Source organism: Coenobita brevimanus, chromosome 61 (genome assembly GCF_032717465.1).
Source record: "Coenobita brevimanus isolate Jiangsu-jjx chromosome 61, ASM3271746v2, whole genome shotgun sequence".
Taxonomy (NCBI): Eukaryota; Metazoa; Arthropoda; class Malacostraca; order Decapoda; family Coenobitidae; genus Coenobita; species Coenobita brevimanus.
In genome coordinates, this window is record NC_137014.1 from 30,118,078 (window position 1) to 30,123,599 (window position 5,522).

A 5,522-nucleotide genomic window follows, 5' to 3' on the forward strand; every position below is an offset into this window, starting at 1 on the left:
GGGAGGCCCTTCGGCCTCGGCGAGCACCTGGGGAGGCCCGCTGGTTCCGGGGACTGTGGCCTCTGCTGCAGGGGGAGGCCAACAGGGTAGGGCTGCGGCCTCTGGTCCTGGCAGAGCCCGTCAGTGTCTAGAGTGGCCCAGGCTGCAGGGACTGGATTCTGGGCCTTGGGGGCACTTCGTCTGGTCCGGACTCAGGTGGGGAGCCTGTAGGGGAACAGACTCCAGCCTTCCAAGGAGAGAGCTGGAAAGAGTGGCACCTTGCTCTAACACCAGGATGGTGGGGTGAGCCAGAGGTGACTCCTTTCGTCACCCAGCTCCGTTGGATACTGCCTGTGCTCGCACGTGGATCAGGGGTGCGGAGGCACTCCTGTCATAGGGCTAGGGCCTCCTGCCCTGGAGACATTGGGAGGAAGAGGTCGGATGTACACTCTCGGCTTTTGCCACAGCTCCAACGGAGCATGCCCTCCCTTCATCGGGTTGGGGTTACCTGTCCCGGGGACATCAGGAGGAAGAGGCCAGATGTTCTCTCTCGGCTTTCGACACAGCTCCGATGGAGCGTGCCCTCCTTCCGTGTAAGAAGGTCTTGTCCCTGTAACGTTGGGAGGAAGAGGTCGGATGTACTCTTTCGGTTTTTGCCACAGCTCCAATGGAGCATGCCCTCCTTCAGTCTAGGCAGGGGAATAGCAACCCTAGAGGCTCCTCCTGAGTCCTCAGTTAGGTGTGGAGCCGATCCAGAAGACTCGGCATCCGAGGGCGTGCCTGGGAGCTTGCCACTGCAAGTCCCACCCCGATTCTGGCGGGCATTCCCTCTGCTGGAGAGTAGTGTACTTTTCCTGTACACTGCCGTGTGGTCTGGCTGCGCGGAAGAGGGGCGCCTGGTCGCGAGGGAGATGCGCCGTTGTTGCCTCGACATTAGCCCAAGTAAATCAGCCCCTCCGTTGTCTCCTTGTGGGGTGGGTGTCACCCCCCTCACTCTCTCCTCGTGGGGTGGTGGTGTCGGGCTCATCCCGCCGCGCTAGTATTTCATAATTGTCATGTTATTTTGAACTTAAACACTTTTTAATGCAATTTGGACCAAACTTTGGTTTAATCTGTCACACAGGATAAAGTATTTCAAGTTTAAGAAGAATCAGTCAAAGGTCGAGGTCACAGAGCAAGGTTAAAATTTCGGTCATAGCCTATCATAACGCGCGGATGTTGTGTTCTCACAGTACTTGTTGCAATCTCCAGATTTTATTCAGCTCAAGAGACTTTTTGAGTGGGAGCAGGTTGGTCAGAGCCTTCATTAACCCCATCACTACAACACTCTTAAGTTGAATAACTTTAAATCAGAATTGTCTTACACAGTTGATTTTGAAAATCAGTGCAATAAGTATACAAAAAAAAAATTATTAAGATGCAGGGATGGCAGTGCTCCCCAGACTATCGGAACAAGGCCAGGGTACGGTAGTAAAAGAACTAGTAACCCCAACCCTGCTTTTTTTCTTTTTTCAGTTATTCTTTTTAGTCCAGTATCTGCCATAATGGTGTGGCATAAATGCACACAAATAGTGTCACGATAATGGTGTACCTGTTAACCAACAATACAGTGCATAAAAGTATGCCATTAAAAATATTAGGAATGGAGGTAGGCTACATGTCCTTTTACTGCCTCAACCTTGTTCAGATGGCTTTTAGTGCACTGCCATCCCTACATTTTCATATATATATATATATATATATATATATATATATATATATATATATATATATATATATATATATATATACAGTAAAAGTCCTATAATCCGGAATGCAGTAGTCCACGGACCTTCCGGATTATCAGATTTTCCAGACTATCAGACAGATACCTAAAAATGTTCAAAACACATCAAGAAAAATAAAGTACACTACGGACAACCACCCAGTTGGGTGAACATCCGGGACCTCCTGAATGTTGGTGTGGGTGTGGAATTGGATAGTTCGGTGCACCGCGGCTATTTTTCGATATTTTTCGATGTTTTCTTGATCCTTCTCGATTTCTTACCCCAAAAAACTAAAAATGATCCTGCCCTAACGAGAGAGGGCAGTTTGGAAACCCTCTGTACTGTTGTTTGCAGATGATACCGTGTTGGTAAGTGAAGACAAAGGGGTACTGGTGAATGAGTTTGGGACTGTGCAAGAAATGGAATCTAAAGGTGACTGTAGGGAAGAGTAAAGTTATGGTCTTTGAGAGTCCATGCATCCCTGGAAGGCTTCAGGCATGATGGTCTTGAGCACCTCCTGCGATTCTGTCTGGATCTCCTCAATCGAGTCAAATTGATGTCGTTTCAGTCATAATTTCAGCTTGGAAAGCAGGAAAAAGTCACAGGGGGCAAGGTCAGGTGAATAGGGTGGTTGGGGAATGACTGTCGTGTTAGTGGAAGCCAGGAACTGCCGGACAACAATTGATGTGTGGGTGGGGGCGTTGTCATGATGCAGGACCCAGTCCTTGTTCTTCCACTGTTCTGGACGTTTGCGGCGGATGTTCTCCCTCAGACGCTGCAAAACGTCACAGTAAAACTTTCCGCTGACTGATTGATGGGGTGGGATGAATTCCTTGTGAACATTTCCTTGGATATCAAAGAAAACAATCAACATCGACTTGACATTGCTGCAAACTTGACGCCCTTTTTTCAGCCTCGGTGAATTGGGAGACTTCCATTGTGATGACTGTTGCTTTCTCTCTGGGTCATAACCATAAACCCTTGATTCATCACCAGTTATGACCTCAGAGATGAAGATGGCATCATCTCTGACCTGATTCTTGAGGTCCCTGCGAACTGCAACGCAATGTGCCTTCTGCTCATCACTCATCAGTCTTGGCATAAATTTTGCAGCGATGTGTCTCATGCCCAACACATTCGACAAAAATGCATTGTACACTCTCGTACGACAGTCCAACGATATCCCAAACATCATGGATAGTTCATCTACGATCTGCAAGGATAGCCTGACGAACATTTCCAACATTTTTTGGTGTTGCTACTGTTGACGGTCATCCGGAACGGTATTCGTCTTCAACGGACGTTCGTCCTTCCTTGAATCACTTGTACCAGAAAAATGTTCAGCTTTGGGACGTGGCATTGTCACCAAAGGCTTGCTGAAGCAACTGGTGAATTTCTGCAGCCGTCTTGTTGATCTTGAAGCAGAACTTGATGCAGGTTCTTTGTTCTGTGAGGCCTGCCATTGCAAAACTGCCAAACCACCTACACACCATGGTACAATAGTACAGCGTAAGCGTAGCTGAACAACACATTCGCGCACAGACATGGCCGGGGCCACATTGATGCACAAAGGGTGCTGCTGACTCCTCCTAGCGGCAAAAGGCAAAACTGCAAACACTTGGCTCCCTCTGTTCAAATTACTGGAACTTCTGGGTAGCACCTTGCATATATATATATATATATATATATATATATATATATATATATATATATATATATATATATATATAACAAAAATTTTCCCTGCTTTTTGCTAAAATAAGACCATTTCCTTCAGTGATGCTCGTTTAAAAAAAAAAAAAATGAGGGAAGCCAACTTAACAAGGGTGGTAGAATTTCCACATACAACAAAAGTTTTTGAGGCTTTGCTATAAAGTGGTCAGCCAGCCAACCAATCATGATTGCTTTTCAGAAGATACAGTAATCCCTCTATTATCCAAAGTGATGGAGCCAAAATCATGTCTGGATAATGGATCCGTCTGGATAATGGATTTCTCCCCTGGCCCCCCTTTGTACATACCCTAACTTTTAAAGCCCATGTAAAAGGCAACTACAGTGCATCATACAACACTTATTCTTGATGTTTTACACTACTCTGTCTGGTCAAGCAGACCTATAAACCACAGCCAAGCAATTGCTATGGTCAAACAGATCCATCAACCACAGACAAGCAATCACCACTGCAGGCCCATACCCTGCAGTGACATGAAAAACACATCCCTGCCAAGCAAAAATGTTCGCTCGACCATAATTTTTGCCTGGACGCAATCATTTGTCCAGATAAAACGGAAATATGTATGAATAATGGTTTTGAACAGCCAGATCACAGTGTCTGGATAATGGATTGTTCGGATAATGGACGTCCAGAGAATGAAGGGATTACTGTACACAAAACTTTTAACTTTTAATAAATGCCTATTAAGGATGACAAAGAGTTATTAAGCATTAGCAGCATATACATGAAACTTTTAAGGGTCTTAATGGTTTACTAAGCTAGCAGACCATGGAAGGTCTTCTATCCACTTAACAGAAGTTTGTTAGTGAATACCATAACAAACCAACAACAACAGCAGCACCAAAGTGTTTATCGAGAAAGGAGAGACATATTTACTGAATATAGTGACCAAGAACATATAAAGGAGTACCGACTAGATCGTGCTGATATTATGGCAGTGACTGATTTAGTAAGAGAAAGACTACAAAGCAGAACTCAAAGAAATAGGCCTCTTACCCCCGAGATGAAAATTGCAGTAACACTGAGTTACTTCGCTACTGGCAGAATGCAACGGTGTGGCAGTGATGGTTTTGGCACTACTCAGCCTACTACGAAGTATCAGTCGTGTTATAACTCAGACACTGGATGCACTGACTGAACCAGCTATTTTTCATCAGTTTGTGAAGTTCCCATTGACCCAAAGAGAAGTCCTGGTAAGACAGCAGCATTTATGCGAATTGCAGGGTTCCCCAGTGTTCTTGGTGCCATGCCATTGATGGCACACACAAAATTTGTGGCACCTATTTTGAACATGTATATGTGAACTGGAAATGCTACCACAGCATAAATGTACAAGTAGTGTATGAGGCTGGATACAAAATAATCGACACTGTGGCAAGGTGGCCAGGACCAGTGCACGATGCACGGATTTTAGAGGAGTCGGGACTTGAATTATTATTTGGATGTAACCATGAGCCAGCAGGATGCTACCTTCTGGATGACAATGGATATCCTTGCAAGCACTGGCTGCTGAGTCAGCATGGTGGAATGAAGAGGTGAGACAGGCTGTGGCACAAAAGAAGAAAGCATATAATGGGTGGATGAGAAACGGGCGTGGAAGAAGTTGAGAGACGGAAGAGGGAGTTATATGTAGAAAGGAAGAGAGAGGTGAAAAGATTAATAAGAGAGAATAAGAATAGAGTGGATGAGGAATTTGGAAGGAATTTGAGTATAAAATGGAGGGAATGTAAGAAAATGTTCTGGAAAGAGGTAAAGAGAGTTAGACAGGAGTGAAAGATAGTAGACTGCTAGTGGAGTAGGGAGAAAAAGTGAACATATGAAGAGAAAACTTTAAGGAATTGTTGAACATAGAGAATGAAAGTAATGCGAGTATAAGTGGCTGAGAAAATGGCTGAGAGAAAGAGGTATGCGAGAAGAGAGGAAGAAATCAGTAGGACTGAAGTTGTGGAAACAATAAAGAAAGTCAAAATGGGGAAGGCCCCAGGAATTTATGAAGTGTGTGATGAAATGCTGAAGCATGGGGGAGATATAGTAGTAGAATG